General features: G+C 38.4%; 1 protein-coding gene across 1 annotated transcript in view; it reads left to right on the forward strand.

Moving 5' to 3' along the window:
• The window catches only part of LOC122816489 (ankyrin repeat and fibronectin type-III domain-containing protein 1-like), a 2048587-nt gene that overhangs the window by 448145 nt on the left and 1580872 nt on the right, over nt 1-19570 (forward strand). The gene's annotated exons all lie outside the window — the stretch shown is intronic.

The raw sequence follows: 19570 nt of genomic DNA on the forward strand, positions 1-19570 counted from the left end.
TCCATAGCATTTGAGTTTATAAATTCTAGGAACCTTTGGGCTAGGGTGTTGGAGCTAGAGTAATGCTCCCAGTCTATGTTTGGGTAGTTGAAGTCGCCCAATATAATGGTGTTTGGAGAGACCTTCATATTTTCCAGTGTTCTCAGAAAGGCCGAGTGGGGTTCCTGGGTTTGGGAGGGTGGTCTGTAGCAGGCTTTAAACTGGAAGGCAGTTTTACCCACTGTTAGTTGCACATGGATAGTCTCTGATGCTTCGTGCTTTGCCACCAACCTGGAGGTGTGGGTATCTTTGATGAATATCGATACTCCCCTCCTTTTGTGGTTCGGTCCAAGTTTTGGGGCGAAAAGCATGGTATGAGGTATAACCTGGTAGTGCTGGGGTGCTCTCGGGAGCCCTGAACCAAGTTTCTGTTACTGCACAGATATTGATGTTCTCCATGCTAAGGAGAGTTTCGAGTGCATCTTGAGGTTTAGACTTCTGGCGTTGAGTAGCATTACTCTTAGTTTCTTATCCCTTGTGATACCTATGGAGGTGGGTTTGTCTTTTGAGCCTTGCCTAAAAAAGGCACTATGGGGGTAGCAAGAGCCTTTGCCAATATCTGAAAGCCCAGGGGTGACAGGTGCAAGCTGTCCCTAGCGAAGCATCTTGGCTTGTCGAGCATATCATCCCAAGCTGACAGGCATTGGATCCCCTTTGAATGACACCAGTACTTAAGCCAATTGTTGAAATTGATCATCTTGTCTTCATATTGTGGCATCATTCTTGGTGAGGGTAAGATGCTACTCAAGGTCAGGGTCATACCGGCCTGGGCTACATGCTCAGAGAGCTCCTTTATGTCTCTTTTCATGTAGTCCAGGGAGGTACGTCTCAGGTCATTCACACCAGCATGGACAATGACTGAGTCATATTTGTACTTGCCTTGGAGTGACCTGAGTGCTTGTGTTATGTGGCGGATCCTAGCGCCCGACAGGCTGCTCACCGTGACCCTCTCCTTGTTCAGCCTGGTGAGCGGGACGTCAGTGTGCCTGACGATAGAGTCACCTATTACAAGTGTATCAGGTGTGTTGTTTAGTCTTAAGGGCTGTGACTGTTCGGCACACTGGCTTTGTGAGATATGTGCTGCATGTGTTTTGTTTTGGGGTAGCGGTTGCTTGGGTGTCTGCTTTGGAGGTCTCTGCTGCTTAGGCAGATCTTTATTTAGAGCCTCTGAGTATGTTTTTGTGTGATTATGTGTTTGGTTTGCTGTCGTGGTAGGTCTATGTGAGACTGGAATTGTAGTGAGTGTGGTTTCCTTCTCCTCCTGACTGGTTATGCCAGTACTGAGTTGAGAGAGCTTAGCCTCCAGTTTGGCTATATGGTTGCATCTCTCACATGTGTTGCAATTTGTTGGGAGGAGGAGAGGGTTGTCTGTATACATGAGGCAGTTGTAACATTGCCTCAGGATTCCCAGATTCACCAGCTGGACCGGAGAGGAGATTGACAGCTGACCTTTGGACATGCTAGAATAATATTGGGAATTCCTTAATAATTGAAAACAAGGGCCAGTGGGGAGTGTAGTGTTTTTAATTTTTAGTGCTGACTTATATAATTGCTTTAGCGTGCAAGTGCCAGGTAACTTAAGTGCAATGTGTTACAGGTAACTTAAATGCAAAAACGACAAACAGTAACTTTCTTTCAATGAAACAAGGAAATAAGTACATGTTAATAAGTACATAAGTTCATATAACAAAAGTGGTTGTACCCCACCACACTTATCTATTCAAATATTAGTAATAAGCTCTCCAGCTAAGTTTGTGTTACTGATCTTCCACAATAAACAGCCTCATTTCAGGCAGAATGTTGGTGCTTTTGGAGATGTATATTTTTCATTTCTAACCCAGTGGCAGACCATCTTGTCTATACTATAAGTCAATCCTTCACTGTACTTAAATTCTATCACTTCCACTTGTTCACCAAAGCAGATTTACTTTGCTGAAAATCAGGATATCTAGTTATAAAATATGCAGTTAAGCACATACACAAAAGCAACAATATGGCTTCTCTATTTCTGTGGAATGTAACATCTGTCTTCCCTTTTCCCTACTAGAATATCCTCCTAAACAGAAAATAACTAGTAAAAATTATAACTACTACCTCTTTCATTTCCTAAAAAAAAATTATTCCCAGTTCAAGTATGAAATTTCTCCCTCCCTCCCAGATAAACTACCATGTTCCTACTATGTCCAAAGCAGTATGTCAAATCTCAAACAGGCAAAATTTATTTTTAAGCACACTTGTTTGTTGAAACTAATGTAGGTTCCTCAACACACATACTCAAATGGAAAACCCTTTTTGTGGTCCAGTTTCTTGCTTCTTTTTAAATTCTGACAGCATTAAAAATAAATTAGAACAACCTGATACACCGTTATGTGTCCATTCACCAGATATTACTGCATTTTCAGAATTGTGTATTAAAAATAGCAGATCTTTACTTTCATATAATAAGGATGCACCCCTAACTTTCTATAATATATCTGCTCTTTAATACTAAAGCAACTCAAAGAATAGGTTCAGGGTTACTTATCCTTTACAAAGCTCACTTACATCTCTTCATCCACTAGCAAGTCTCAAACTTGTTAATGAGCATTACTGTAAATGATGGTGTCCATCTGCCAGTAGCCTTCCTCTCCCATTCTTTGTCTCCTCACCAAACTAATTGACTTAGCTTTCCCCTAGTATAATCTCATCATTCTAGTAGATTCTAAGTTAAATATATTAGATCTGTACAAGTAGGACATGTATAATTCCACTTCAACCATTCATTAATGCAACTAATCATTGAACATACTCATCCAAACCTCACATCAGACAACCATTCCTTGTTAGGCTTAATAACAATTGATATATCTATCAAGATTTTCTGAATTTAAGTCCTTCCCCTTCACTTAGAGTTCACTGTCTTATCACCTTTAGAACTGACTGTCTCAAAAAACTCCCATCCACCCGTTTAAATTTCCTTTAGTCCTAGATTTCCACAAACTTTAAAACCTCCAAAACCAATTTGGCAACCTTAATTAGAACCCAGTTCCCTCCTTCCAGGATGGCAAACCAAGCAGCAAATACCCTTAACATACACACTACCCTCACTTCAGAATACTCTGTTCTCGGTAATAACATAGCTGCTCAAACTGTTGTCTAACAAATAGATAGCCAAAAATCAACAATCCTTTTTTAACTTAGAAATACAACATGATCCCTTTGAACACAAAAATATACCTGATTCATAGCACAGGTTCATACTTCTAAGGAATTTAGCAAAACAGTAGTAAGGAGCTACAAAGCTGCCTTCTTTCAAACCCAGCACACCTGACTATGCAGCCAACCAAAGAAAACATGAAGACAAATGGCTCTGCTAACATCAGAGCCAAAAAACAATTTCTTAACTGCATATATTTTTCGTAAACTAATTTAGTCAGCTTCTTGTTTTATTCTACTCTCAAATAACAATGCACATTCCTCAAAATAGAGGTATCCTGCTCCATCTGCCAGTATCCTTCCTCTTCCATTCTTCATCTCCTCACAATTACATCAGTTTTTCACTATAGTAATTTTCTTATCTTCCCCCAAGTATAACCTCAATACCTCATCATTCTAGATACTCCCTTGAATACATCCCTTTGACCAATGTCAACTAATCACAGCTAGAGACATAAACCTGGCTTGCCAAAATCTCTAAAAGAAACAGAAAAAACACTCAAAACTGAATAAAAATGAAGAAGGCAGTTCACAGACTCTACTGGCAGCAAGTTTAGATAAAAGACAAGCCAACAATGCTAGAAAATCACACAAATCCTTTATTCTTTGAAATAAAATATCCTGTTAGCGCTTTCGTTTAAACAAAGTGTTAAACTTAGTCAGACAACTGTTAGTTTCACATTCACTTCCTTTATAAACTTCCTTTTGCGTTGATTGGTTAATCAACTCATTAATATTAATGAAACTTAAAAATCCATCACATATACATAAAAACACAAGTACCTATTCACTCTAAATGCACTTGCCTATAACTGCTTACAATTGTTAAATTTATAATTAAACTATGAATGACTATAAGGTAAAATTCATTAAACATCTTATGTAAACTGTATGAAACCAATGCTGAAAACGTTTTCCTAATAAGCATTTTTATGAACTGGATTTTGGTGTTAAAAACTGCATTAAATTCCAATGACTTAAAAACTCATAAGAACATTTCTTAAAAAATGACTGACTACATGACTACATATAATCAGTCTCTACATTTGCAGTCTAATATCTTTCTGCTTCTTTGTACTGCAAATGGATTTTCTGTACTTTGTACTATCTATATGTATGTTTCTTCCCTTTATATCAATTCTACTCACATTTAACCAAAACCCCCATTCTTTGGTTGAAATGGGTGCATTTTGTATCAGTCACCCACCATAGTTCTAAACTTAAATAAATAAATAAAAGTGTCATTACAATGTACTCAAGATTTTAAATTATTTAATGCTTTTTTGTAAAATACAAATTGTGACATCCCCACTCTGGGCCAGTAAACAAAGAGCCTAATACTGGCACTGGAGAGGGACGTTCACTTGGGGAAAAATTGGATACACCGAGTATTTCCAGATGCAGCTTTCTGCATCAAGAACAATTTCCCTTAAGAGCAGATAGGGAACAAACTTAGTTCGGGCTCTGGATTTCTTTATCTGTGTCCCTGCATGTATCCAATAAGACTTCCCACTGACACAGCCATAGAGTTGAGACCTCAGCCGAGTGTCCAAGCCGAGTTCTCCAGCACCCTCTCTGTGAAACCAATGCTTCATGTTCCTCCTCCAAGCAGCTGACACACACACACACACACACACACACACACACACACACACACACACACACACACACACACACACACAAAGCACACACACAAAGCACACACACACTCTTTGAGATTTGACTTTCACACACTCACACACACACACACACACACACACACACACACACACACACACACACACACACACACACACACAAACACACACCTGGGAAAGGCTGGCACAGGTTTCCTAGCTATGCCCCATTTTTCCCATGTTATATGGTAGTTACACTGCCACCAGACACTCAAATGCCAGCTACTCCAAGGTTCTTGCAAAGGTACTCAATTATACTGAGTGAAATTAATATCAATACAAATGGTAATTTGACCAATAGCATGGCTTTCAGGAGTATCCAGAGCTGTCACCACACACACATATATATATATGTATATATATATATATATATATAAGTATTCTCAGAGATTAAAATATTCTGTAAAAGACCACCCATAATGAAAAATTTAAATATATTTAACAATAAATAAGAAGAGAGCATGACAATACTAAATATATGTTTACACTAAACACAAGAGTTTCAGTCACAGGAAATATTAAAATAACTCAGATGAATAGATTCACACAGATACAGAAAATCAGTACTTAACTAATCTTACTATATTTTCCTGATTTAGCTAAAGAATTTCTATTCCCTGTTTCACTTACTAGAGCAAGGCAAGGTGAAGTAGGTAGGGGGTCTTTCTCTGTCAGGTTCCAAAAACAGACTGCAGTGAGACTTCAGCCTCATCTAGTAGTAAACATCATTTTGTCCTAGATTATAGAATGACATCACATACATCTGGTCATCTGACTGCTGGTTCCCATGCTACCCCACTGGCTAGAAGCTGTCAGGATTTAGCACATATGTGTCAATAATACACATATACACACACACACACACGCACACACACACACACACACACACACACACACACACACACACACACACACAGAGCCTTGCTAAGGTCTGCTGTAGCTCCTGGAAGACATAGAATAATGTCAAACATCCACCCTTCCAGAGTAGCAATTAGTTCACCCAAAAGAAAATGCAGAAAGCTTCCTAGTATGGACGTTTTATCTATGGCTGCATTGAGAACTGTAAGGTACAATCTTTATGGCCTAACGCAGGTAATTTAATTTTAGACTATTTTCAAAGTTAGGTGGATTGAGATTAACCTCTCCTCTTCCAGTATCCTCTGTTAAATCATATACATTTAAACAGTTACAATAATGCATGTATATTTCTCTTTCTGTCCAGCAGGGCACACTGTTGGTATATTTTTAACAGAAGCAGTTGTACAAATACATTTTTCAACATAAGCATCTATACAGCTCAGTTTGATATACAGATGACATATAATTCTTTACAAAATTCCAGCTAGCTGTGCCAGCATAAGTTACATATCCACTGCCCTAGTTCTCATGGCATAGCCGGCAATACCTCACATTGTCACACAAATTGTCATAACAGGTGGTTTTAATTTTATCAACTTTATTGTCAGTATAAAACTTACAGAAATAATGTCATTGAGGTGTTTATCAGTTGGATACAAGCTTAAAAAAAAAAAAAAACAACCATAAACCCAAACCTTGTTGTACTCCTTTCAAGACGTCTCTCTATCTACTTCAGTAACATACTGCTGATTTGACAATGAAGTGTATATCTGAACAATTAATAAAAACCATAGCAGAAAACCCTTGAAAACTATAGATTCAGTCATGTACCTCTTAATTTTCACAATTGTTCTCATAACCCTCCAGGGAAGACACTTAAGGAATACTTTTAGTCCATGTCAAGTACATACTCCTAATTATTATCCCTGTTCCAAAAAAAGCCTGAACTCTCAGCCAGCACCCACCTCCCAGTTGAAAACATCACAGCTCAGAACTGAAATACTAAATGGTGCACAATTTAGATGAGGATTGACCGCCATCTATTTTCTCTTCTATTTACATTCCTAAAATCATCCTGATTCCCTTACCTCTCTGAAAGATCTTGCACTACAATATTTTTCCTTCATATCTGTATGCCAGAATATGTTTACACCATATTCTAGTAAGGGGTAGATCCAAATGTGCAATCATGTTATTATACCAAATAAAAAAAAAACTAGCAAAATAAATAAATATATGTAAATAAAATGAATTGTTCTTTGTCATCTTGTAATAATCTTGTACACCCATTTCAATCGCTGTTTTACAAAGATAGAAAATAAATGTCATTTCAAATGACAGATGTTAAAAATGAAATCTTGTTCATTTCTCATTCTCTTGACTAATTCATTTTCTTGAATATATGCTTTATTGTCTTATCAGATATACAATCAATTATCAATTTATAATAATAAACGTATTTCTACTCATCTTTGAAATTTCTTTTCCTCTCATTCCCCAAAAGAGAATTCATGGAAATTCGTTTTACAAAATGCAATTCTTTATAAAAATCTCAATATGAAAATATGCATCTACAAAATAACCTGGTGGTGTAATGAAAACTTTTTTTTGTATAGATGGCAACATATCATTAGTTACACAAGCATATTGTTTACCCCACTCCACCTTTGCAAGGCAGAAGGCTTCTATAAAGTCTGTCATAACCCCTCTACTGCTATTACCAGAGCTGCAGATTATTTATTTATTATCATTTATCTGAAAAGTCTGCTGAGCTGTGACAAGCCCCTTTTCAGAAGAGGCCCAAGAAGAAAAGCACTACACTTTAATATAGCATACAGTAAATCTTACAAGATATCATATAATATACTGCAGTGCTGTAAAATGCAGCACATAAATTAGTATATTAAGAAAAAAAATTAAATAGATCCTAGATATCATTATATTCCACAGAGTTATATGTCAGTTTTACTAAGTAGTGTTAGGTTATTCGGTAGGTGTGACAGAATATTTGCAAAGCATTACCACTAGATAGCAGATAGGTAATCATTTCTACATGTGGATATTGGGTTATCCAATGAGACCTCAGAAGCTTAGTTTATGCAAGAAGACCAAAGGACTACTACATGACAGTGTAGATGGATATAGATGTAGCAATGTTTAGCCAGGAGAAGATTGGCAGAAGCATAGTTTGGAATCCAAGAGGTGTGCCCTGAGATTTCTTTGAAGTATTTTTGATTTACAGTTTGTCTTAGTTCTTGTGGGACAGTATTCCAACATTAGGATACACACGAGGAATACATTGCTTGACAATATTTATTGTTTGGTCTATGGGCTTGGGCAAAATATCTGTCTTTAGACTCAAGAGATAGGAAGTACCATAGTATTGCTGTCTTCAATGCTGAGCATTTGCTTGGGTGATGAGTATGCTTTGAACCTATTTCATTGTGTGAGTGCTAAGCAATAATGTTTTTTATTTGGAATGTGGGTTGCAAATTTTGGTATTTTGTTATAATATTGTTACTATTGTGATCGCATGCTTGGGGCTGAGCAGACAAGTGTAGAGTCATCTGTATATTGATTGGACCAGGGTATCTTGTCCCTCTGTTCTATGGAGACAGTTTATGAAAATATTGAAAAGGAGAGGACCTAGGATTGAACTGTAAGGTACTAGTTGTTATGGGTAGGTATGATGAGTAGTGTGTTTGCTATGTGACATATTGTGTCCTATCTAAAAGATAAGTTTTAAACCATGTTATAGTAGAGGTGGAAAATCAGAGGGAAATTATTTTTTGAATAGTTTAATATGGGAGATTGTATTGAATGCTTTACTTAGATCCAGGAATATGGAAGAGAGTAGTTTACCATTGTCCCTAAGTTGATTTATTGTGTTGCGGAAGGAGAGAAGAGCTGTAGTAGTGCTATGTGAAGTTCAGTGCCATGTTGGGTGGGAGAGAGTAGGCTGTTATCTAGGAGATCCTTTAGCATTTGAGAATGTATGCATCTTTCAAGGATTTTTGATATGGAAAAGGGTACAGTATTAGTTGATTTATTTATTCATTATTATTTATTTACATTTGTTGACTGGGAGTGTCCGACTGGAAGTAAGTCCATTTACAGCGGAGGCCCGAGGAGAAAAGTTCCACAGTTAAAATAAACAGACAGTAGTTACATTGGATTACATAGTGATTAACAATTTGATTAACATAGCAATTAATTACAAACATATTTACAGATGAAGAACATAGTACATCAGTAGACAACTAGAATCTTTATCTGCGAAGTACATAACAGACATTAACAAATGTTACAATAAGAAGTTCCTGCTGTATAATAGGTACTAGGCTTATGAGCATCTGAGCTTGCTGTAATCAAGGTCGTTAGTGGGGTTTAAAGAAAGGTAGTGGTTGGATGGAGTGGGTGATATTAGAGTGGGAGTTGCAAGGGCATAGCCAGCATGTTTTTTAGGTGTGCATTTAGTAAAGTTTTGAAGTGGGTGCATGATGGTACGGAGGTAATTGTGGGTGGGAGGGAGTTTCATAATCTGGCTAATCTGATCTAATTTGATAGTTGGATAATTCCACTGATGTCCCTCCTTTATTTAGTGAGATAATTTATGTTTTTTTCCTTATTCTTACATATGATTTAAAATATGGATTTATTGATTAGTAAGAGTATGGGGTAGAATAGGGCATTGTTTGTGGATTTTAAGTATATGTCTCAGTTTTATTAGCAGTTTTTGTATTATTTTAGTTGGGACTGGTTGAAGACAAAATGTTGCAGTACTATTCTGAATGAATTGAAGGATATGTAATGGGTCACCTGTTAAATTCTGTAGTGCAGATTTTACTTTAATGAAGTGAGATTTGAATTGTTGAGCAATATTTTGCTTTATTTCAGTTCCTAGGGGATTTGGCTGCATAGATTTCCAGGTTTCAGGAGTTTATGGTTGCGCAATATCCTTTTGGGTTATACAGGTTATTGTTTTACAGTTTGAAATATTTTTTTTTGTTAATTTGGATGAGTTTCTTAGAGAGATTTCTCAGCCTTCTTATGTCTGGTTTAAGGTTTCAGTTTTGACTTTAAACCATTGTTTTCATAATTTATCTCCTTTTGCATTACCTGTTTGGTATTTGTAGTAAGCCTGTGGGTTAGATTAGATCAGACATGTTGTTTTTCTTAGTGGAATCTGACTATTGAGAATTAATATAAAGTGTTTTTTTTATTGCCTAATCTGGAAGTATTTTTTAGGGAAGACCAGCTGATTTGCCTGAGTGTAGATGTAAACGGGGATACATTTAAATCTGTTATGTTTTGATCTGCATTGCATGACAGTTACATTGTTGGGTGGTATATGAGGAATTATGATCATTTTTGGAAGTGGGCCTGTAGCAGAGATTCTATCTGAGGTATTACGTAAATCCAATCAAATATTGAATTCTTATTACTTGTTTTATTGAATAGGGTGGGGAAAGTAATCAATTGAATAAAGTTGTATAGCTTGATGATATTACAGTTTTCATCTTGAGTAGTCCAATTGTTAAAATCACAGAGTGTGATAGTTTCTTGGGTTATATTGTTTGTAGTCCTTGATAGTATGTCTTCGATTATAGAAAAATTGATATTTGATGGGATGTACTATACACATTTATTTCTTAGTGTTAAGCTTTAAGAAGGTAAATAGAATTTCTTCTCTGTCAAATCTGAGCACTGTATGAGGGTAGATATACAGCTGTAAGCTATTAGCATGTACTTATTTATGCTCTCACACAATTTCACATGCTTGCCTTTGTCCAGCTCTTTTAACTGAGGAAAAGCAATTTCACTTGAACTGCATATATTCAGCTACTGTCGTATTTAACACTGTCTCTCTTAACAATGTGCTACTTATCTGATGATTTTGAATACAAGAAATGAGTTTATCTTATATTAGTGAATCATATAACTCACCTACTTTGAACTTTAAACGTGTTTTTTTCTTTTTTGCATTATGTCTTTGTATTCTGAACTACTTGTTTAATGCTTCAGACTCAACCTAAGTGCTCTTTTACATTTTAGCATGTTTTACCACAAAATGGCTGTTGTGGATCCTGACATGCAAATATGAGCTTGTTATACTGCTATCTCTTCCAGTTCACAGAATCCAGTCCATGTTCCCTTGATATGAGTCATGCTAGACAGAAGGAAATTAAGTATTGTTCCTCCATTGTAAACAGAATGGCAGTAACAAGAGTGACAGATATCTCATCTTACACAGCTCCTGGAATTTGACTGATTTTCAGTTTTTGCCTAAATTCTATGATTTTGCATTGTTCTTGGGGATGCTTTAATGGGTTTAGAGTAGATGTAAATCTTCAACAAAATAAAGAAGCTGAACTGCAGTTTTTCTAGGCTAGTAGTTTCTAGTCCTTCAAGTACAGACGGCCGTTACCTGCAGTCCTCCTGAAGTTTCAGGCTGTCACTGTTATCCAACCCCTGTCTATGTGACACAGAGGAATAAAGCCCTGACTATGACCCAGATGAATTGAAATCAAACTAATTTGGTCAGCTAAAGATAAATAGATAAAATATAAGTAAAATTAGTTGCTCAGCACTATACTAGCCAGGCAGTGGATGATGTGAGTAAATGTCTTACATTCGCTCAGCCATTCTAGGTAGAGAAAGGTGATGCTTCCAGTCAGCTAACTGCCCCCATGCAAGTGGAGGCTTGCATATTCTGTATAACAGACAAGCTGCCGGCTGTAGTTCTCAGGGGGCATGAGTGTTTAAGGATACACATGACATGGGAAGAGCATAAGACAGTGCAACAATGACAGAGATGCCTAAATCAATCACTAGGATAGGGTTAGGTACATTAAAGATGTTTGCATGGTGAATCTGTCATCATTTCTCACCCAAGGGGTGAAGAAAGACTGATTGATGATGAGGCTTGATTATCAGTAGGTATTGGAGATAAAAAAAAAGGCTATCAAAGTAAAACAAGGTTGTAATCGACAGCTGCTACTTCAAAGAACTTGTAATAGACATGCAGACTATTTCTGCTATCCTACAGTGACTGTACTGGGAAGGTATGAGATTTTATCCTGAATGTTGTAGAAATCAGGTATGTTTGCTCTGAAGTGCTTTAGTTTGATAACTGTAGTAATGTTATCTTAATTCTTATAATACAACACAATACTGTTTCAAAACAGGTACAATCTTCTTTTAATGAATTTGTATTATGAGATTTTTAGTTTTATTAAGGCCCAAATGCATCTGTACATTATATTTTCCCACATTTGTTGCTATATTGGTACCCCCTTGATTTGTTACACTGTAGTATAATTTGTCAAAAGCATAATCATTGAACTTGACAAGCCAGTAGTTATTCTCTGTACTGTGCATAAGGCCAAAACACAGCTGTCTGTAAAGATGTTGCACTTGCAGGAAAGAGTGCTTCCAACAAGTGAATCTATGTCTAAAAAAAGGTGTGGTCAACTAATACAGAAACTGTAGATTTCCATGTGTCTGCAAAATGTCATGCAGGCAGACACAAATTCCTCCATCATGCGAGAGGTTAAGATTAAATAAGTGGTGGGTGGACTTTCTTTGACTTCAGAAAAACAAAATGAAAGGTTTATAAAGTGCTGGATGTTTACTACTAACTAAACCATATTGTAGGGAGGAAAGAATTCTCAGGGTTGAGTTGCACTGCAGCTGAGGGTGAATTGTCCTTTAATTTAGTAACATAAGCATCAGTACTTTCCATAGGACCTTGTGCCGTCATGACGAGTATATGGTGACTATACAGAAGGCTGCTATTTCTTGGCTCACAGTAACTGTGAAATTTATATATCATTTACACTATACATTCCTTTCCTCACTCTCATAGCTCTCAACCTTCCATCACCAAAATGAGGAACACTTGCCTTCATAATGTGGAACAAATAGGCAAAATGTGGAACACATACTAATGGTTTACTAACAACTTCAACTAGGAAGGTCATAGGATGGTTAAAATATGCTGGCTTTACTTATGAAGAAGATCCTTTAATGAATTAATATGATTGATTTCTATTTACCATGGATTTCACTTAAAAAAAAATTCCTGACACTGAAGGTGTGACACTCTTTCAATGTGGAACTTTGAGGAACTTCGAGGAACATGAACTTTTTAAGACCCCAAATGAGGTACGTTCCTTGTAATGAGGTACACTTGAGAGGTATGCTCACTCTTGAAATGTGAATGTATTATACACATTTAGTTCCTCCCCTACAAAGTTTAGAATTGTGTTGCTCTGTATGTTCTCAGCCTTTATGGATATCCTGTTAATAGTAAGGAGCAATTCAGATTCCTGAAGCCATAGTTTCCAGTTACTGTACAGGTTACCTTTAAGTGATTTGTTAGAGACTATGCCTGCACAGTTTCTCAACAATTAAAGTTTCCTGCTTCACTTCAGTAACCAGGTAACATTTGAGCTTAAAATATTATGAACTAACAAAATGAACATGCTGTGATGTGCTTTTAGCCCTTTAACTTCTGCTATTGGGTACTCTAATGTGACATAGGAAACTGGACTACATAACCAATATACTGGCAGTCTGAACACTAAATGTACCTGAAGCACTTTTATGCTACTGTATATACAATAGCACCAATGCCATACACAAAAAAGGCTTAAAAATCACAGAAAAAAGCACATATCAGAAAGAAGGGAGTAACATTATTCCAAAAAATAAGATTTCAGTTCCTTTAAACTTCAAAAGATTACTATAAATTCTTAAATCAGTAGTAGTGTGTGTTACTAATACAATACTCTGTACTATGTATGTTTTTCATTCTCGGTAGAACATTAGAAAGTGTATGAGATATTCAGTGGTCATCTGATTCATGAAACTAAACAAGACAGTAAAGTGAAATAGTTTTTATTATAAAAGTGAAAAGAAAAAAGTAAAGAAAAACTGCCAGGATTCTTTCTTTCTTTCTCTCATTCTCTACTTTGACAGATAGGTGTATTCAAACATACTGTCATACAAATCCCAATTAAACAAAAGAAAGTAAAGTAAACAATAATTAAAATATTAGACAAATAATACCTATTCACCCATTGCAGTAAAATTTTTAGTCTAGAAAAACGAAACTGTTCATGTTAAGTTGTCTATCTCGCCTTCATTCTTGCTGGTTAGGTTCGGAGCCGATCCTCGGCTCCGACTTGGCCATCTTCAATAGCTCGAGAGCTGTTTACTGGCTCGAGGCTACCCCATATTCCATGATGCCTGGCGCTAGTTACCCAGATCTTGTTTGCCACTTCAGACTGTGAGGTTGTCTAACTGGCTCAGGCTCGTATACTTTTTTGTATATTTCTATTTTTACTAGAATTTATCCTTTAATAGTGCACCTAATTCCTTAATTGTACTATTACCCTAGCTAGATTCTTTAAATAGTATCTATCCCTCCTGTTTTTTTCTTGAAAACTAGTTTTACTTGGAGATTTTTCCCCACCCCTCCCCCTCCCTTCCCTTTTGCGGTAGCCGTTTAAATTAGAGGCTTACCCTTTTTTGTCTTTTTCTAGTTTAAAAAAAAAAAAAAACAAAAAAAAAACATTTTAGGTAGTGTCTTTAGTAGTAGACTTTACTTAGTTTCAGTGTGTGTTAGCTATATAGTTTATATTGTTTAGTTAGTTATACCTGCTAACTTGTTTTTCTTGTGATGTGTGTGCGTGTTTAACCTTGGTGTGTGTGTGTGTGGTAACATGTCCAAGGATACTAAAGTGTCCGGATTCAAGAAGTGTGACTCATGCTGTCAGAAGATGTCTCTGACAGACGGTCACACTTCTTGTGTCTATTGTCTGGGCGTGGTGCACCTGCAGGACTCTTGTTCAGTTTGTCATGCTTTCAGCCCAAGAGTCCTGCAGGAGTGCAAAAATAAATTAATCCTTCGGGGTTTGCTCATGCCCCAGGATTCACCGGCCAAGGCTCAGCCTGTGAAATCCTCCAAGCCACCTAAGTCTTCAGCTCCCAGTTCTGAGCTGTCGCTGGGTGATACTCCACCATCCACCTCGGCTCCGGCCGGAGCCAATGTGCCTCACTCCCAATCGGCTCCAGCAGGTACTTCGGAGCCATCTGGGAGTCGAAAGAGATCTAGGTCTCCCTCCTTGGAGTCGATACACTCGGCTCCATGGTCACCTCTGCTCCAATCGGAGCGCAGTCATAGGTCCTCTCACTCCTCTCGGTCCTCTAGACATTCAGATCAGGACTTGGAGAGAGTGGTCAGTAGGCTGCTGAAATCGCAGGCCCTAGCGAAAATGTTGTTTGTTGCGGTTCGACTTGTGGAACCGTCGGCTCCGATACCTTCTCTTTCGGTTCCGCCATCGGCTCCAATCCCTTCCATGGCACCGTCCTTGGAGGGATCTGGGAGCCGGGACTCCCTCGTCAGCTCCGAGGGGGCGAGTGGCATTGGACTCTTGTCCGACCCCGTTCTCCCCCTCGGAGCTTCGTCGCAGGTGAGCTCCGCTCCTACATCGGCCTCGGAGCCATCCCGCTCAGTGCCGAGAGGAATTCCGGTTTCTTCAGAACCGGAGTCTTCTCTGCGTCCGGTTGGGGGCACCTTCAAGGTCATGAGGAGTGTACTGGCCTCTGAGTCAGTCCCATGGTCATCCTCATCGGCTCCTCCCCCTATGGTGCCTGCATCTGCCTCTGCCCCTCCTCCAGACCTCAAGCATGGGGAACCAGTGCTCCAGGGCACCCCCTTGGATATTTCTTCCTCTTTCGAGGCTTCCCCTGATCACTCAGAGGAGCCACCTCATAAGAGGAAGTGCAAGAGGAAGCACGTTGACTCCCCTGAGTCTGTTACATCGGATACTGACTTAGAGGATTTGGAAGGGTCCCCGAGATCCCCCTCTGAAGATGTCTCCTTTTCAGACATTTTGGAAATGCTTAGGCAGAGTGGGAACTGGAATACCCTAGCCCCTTCCGAGGATGAGTCGGTATTCCTGGACATGTTTGGTTCCCGACCTTCCACCTCCTGGGTGTCTCCGCCTTTCGACCCACTTATGTCTGTGGTGGCTCAGAAGGCGTGGTCAGCTCCTGACACAGTGGAACCAACCCCCAGGAGACCTGCTAAATTTATAACTGCACCTCAGGACAAACAGTTTTTGACTAAGGGCATACATGTTGATGCCATGGTGGTAGCAGTAGCCACAAAGAAGGAGTTGGCAGAAACTTCCTCATCTGTCCATCCCCCTAACAAGGAGTCTAGGACTATGGACAGATATGGGAAGTGAATGTTTGCTTCAGCGACCTTCTCCATGAGGTCTCTGAATTATTTGTGCCATTTCACCCGCCTTCAGAGGGATCTCCTTAAAGAGCTTGGAGATACCCTCCAAGATCCATCAGCTGAGGAGGCTCAAGCTAAGATGGCATCCCAGCTGGCGACTCTGAATTCAGTTGTTAACTCCTCCATGAGGCTCATTTCTTATGCTCACCTCTTCGGTTCTCCATACTTCCATCTAGACCTTCCGTTGTGATATTCTCAAAAGAAACGCTCTTACGGCTTCCCCCAGTCTCGACCAAAGAACATGATGACACTTCCTCACTTCAGGTGATGCGTCTCTTAGTATTCTGATGAAAACGACGCCCCCTACGTGGCCAGTTGTAAATTTCGTTTTTTTCATAGTCCTTAATATCCCTATTTAACTTAGATTTTTTTCGAGCCATAACGTCATTTTCTACTTTTATCAATTTATCATTGATGTTTTTAAAGTTTAACTGAAAAACAGCAGTTGAAGCCCTGCTGGTAAGGTCATGCTGCAAATCAGTTATTTTTTTATGCAAATTATCCATCGACCTTTGGTTTCTTTTTATAAGTATTTTTAGCCAACTTAAGCAGCACTCCTGTGCTGCTTGCCTCCATTCTAGTAACAAGTCATTTTCATCTTCCTTAAAACCACCTGCTGGTAGTTTATCTATCCGCAAACCCCTGGGAGTAATATTAAGTGTTACATATTTTTCTAGTAACTTTTAATCATAAAAAACAGTCATTTCCTTGGACATCAACCGTTCTAAATGTGCAAAATCTTCTGAACATGAATCATTAATATCCAATGTCCATAAATCAGAGGCAGCACACTTTAGGTCCCTCTACTTCAACAATTCAGCAAAGGAAAACTTCTCACCACTCTGAACTCCTTTGGAAACAGATTTCTCCATGATAATAATACAACAACCACGAAACCATCAAATATTCAAAAAATATACCATAGAAATAAGCAGTCAGAAGGTGAGACAAAGAGAAGCAGCTTTAATCCATCTTATTCATCCGTCCTGGTACCTCGGCAATTCGCCTTCAATGGAACAAACATCCAGATATGCACATTCTCTTTTATATACTCATCAATTAAACAGTCAATCAATTCATCAGGTATTTAACCCTATCAACACTGTAACAAATCATCTAACATTCAATTACTATTATATATGAAAATTTAAATACAAAATCTAATTTATCAGAAAATATTAAATATTAAATCTAATTTAATGTAATAATTCATGTTGTTTTAAATTTTACAAATGTATACATATAACATTAAAATGCACATTTAGAAAAATTAAATTAAATTAAATACACTCAAATTTCATTATGATTCAAAGATTCCAGCACACACAAGTCAAATTTCATCCGCTATCTAAATTCATCCCAACAGGAAATAATGTATGGTACCCCATAATCATCCTATACTCTAACCTATTTAATGCAGTCTTATTTCTATGTATTCGTCCTCCATACTTAGTTTTTCATAACGATAGGGTCGCTCTAAGGACCAGTCCTTCCTTCCTTCCTAAGGTTTATTCACAAAATAATTTAAATCAGTCAATAGACCTTCCTGTGTTCTTTCCTAATCACACCAATAAGGTAGAATATAAATTGCACCAGTTGGATGTCCACATACAACTGTGTTTTTATTTACATAGGACAAAGGACATCAGGAAGTCGGACCAACTCTTCCTTTCCTATGCTGAGGGCAGACAGGGCCTTCCAGTCTCAAAGGTAACATTATCTAGGTGGTTGTCTCACATTATTTCTTTCATTTACCAGCTGAGAAACAAAGAACTATCTATCAAACCAAAAGGCCACTCTACTAGGGCATTAGCCACCTCGGTGGCCTTCCAATCTAGGTTGTCCATGGAATCTATCTGTGCAGCTGCTACGTGGGCTAACCCACATACCTTCATTTCTCATTATAAACTAGACATGGTTTCCAGAAACTGAGCTGATTTTGGTTCCACTGTTCTGAAGAGTCTGTTCCAATGAGCCACCCAGGATAGAAGGTGCTAGGGACACTGTCCCAACCAGCAAGAATGAAGGCGAGATAGACAACTTAACATAAAGAAGTTATGTACCTACCATAATGTTCCATGTTAGTTGTCTTCTTCTCTTCTTCTTTCTTGCGTCCCACCCTCCATCCCCCTATCCTAGTGGATCGAGAGGAGCTCCCCTTTTCAGATTTCATTGGCTGAACCTTCTCTGGTTATCTTTTTCTGCTTAGATAGCTTCACAGTTAGGACCAAGGGGCTTCTAGGGCAGAATTCTTCATTAGTTATGTTTGGAATAGCTTTTTCAAATGAGATCTGGGTAACTAGCGCCAGGCATCATGGGATATGGAGTAGCCTCGAGCCAGTAAACAGCTCTCAAGCTATTGAAGATGGCCGAGTTGGAGCCAAGGAATGGCTCTGAACCCAACCAGCAAGAAAGAAGGCAAGAAGAAGACAACTAACATGGAACGTTATGGTAGGTACATAACTTCTTTTTGTTGTCTCAGAAGACCAGACATGCTCAAGTAAGGATTCGGCTTGAAATTCTAGTCTGATATTCCTGTCTGCTATGCAATTGGCAATCAGTTTAGCACAGAGAATTAAAATTACAAGGTAATACTGAGTTCCATCCTTTTATCCAGTGTTTGTTTCCCTCAATGTCCAGTAAGTCAGACTATGTTCCCAATTTGCACCAGAAAAGAGTATTGTTACCCAGTTGTTGTTGTTGTTGTTGTCTTTCGGCTTTTCCCGGTTAGGGATTGCCACAGCGGAACTCCGGTCAGCTAATGATTGGCAGTAGATTTTCATGAACGCCGAGGTACCAATTCGACGTTCAACCTTCAATGAAGGCATTCCCATTTACGCATGTCTTTTGAACGCCCACCCAGCCGCAGGGAGGACATGCAGACTCCACACAGAAGGCACTCCCCGCACTCTACAAACAAATAAATAAATAAAAGAAATGCTTATTAAGTTCTTAACTGACAGTCTGTACACCCTATCTTGATAAGCTTGCAGGGGTGTGAGGGAGTTGGCATCCTTTCCATGGAAGGCTCTAAACCCACCTGGAAAGTCTTTGACATTTTTGATGAATACAGATGTCAAATGACATTATATTACTCATATGTGAGCCAAGAGTGGTTACTGACTGAATTGGTTTCTCCTGTCATAGTGTAATGATCAAGATGGATGAATAATCCATGTGCACACAACAGCTACTGATGTCACTGAATGACAGCTAAAAATCTTGCATCTGTTTTCTTGCTGCATTCTGAATGCCATCTCCAAACAAAATACTTAGGTATCATCATGCCTCTGATATTACATACAAGACAAAGAGGAGCCCTATTTACTGTGCTGCCTTACTTCTGGGAACTGTTCATAAGCTTTCTGCCATCCCATTCACTGGTTTGTTAGTATGTCCTTCTGACACCATGCTAACTATCCTTCAACTTTTATGACTATGACATGGCAGTATTCACATCAAACTAAATATCAAGTTTTAAGAATATACT

Source organism: Protopterus annectens, chromosome 12.part0 (genome assembly GCF_019279795.1).
Source record: "Protopterus annectens isolate FY-2018-M chromosome 12.part0, PAN1.0, whole genome shotgun sequence".
In the NCBI taxonomy this organism is placed as follows: domain Eukaryota; kingdom Metazoa; phylum Chordata; order Ceratodontiformes; family Protopteridae; genus Protopterus; species Protopterus annectens.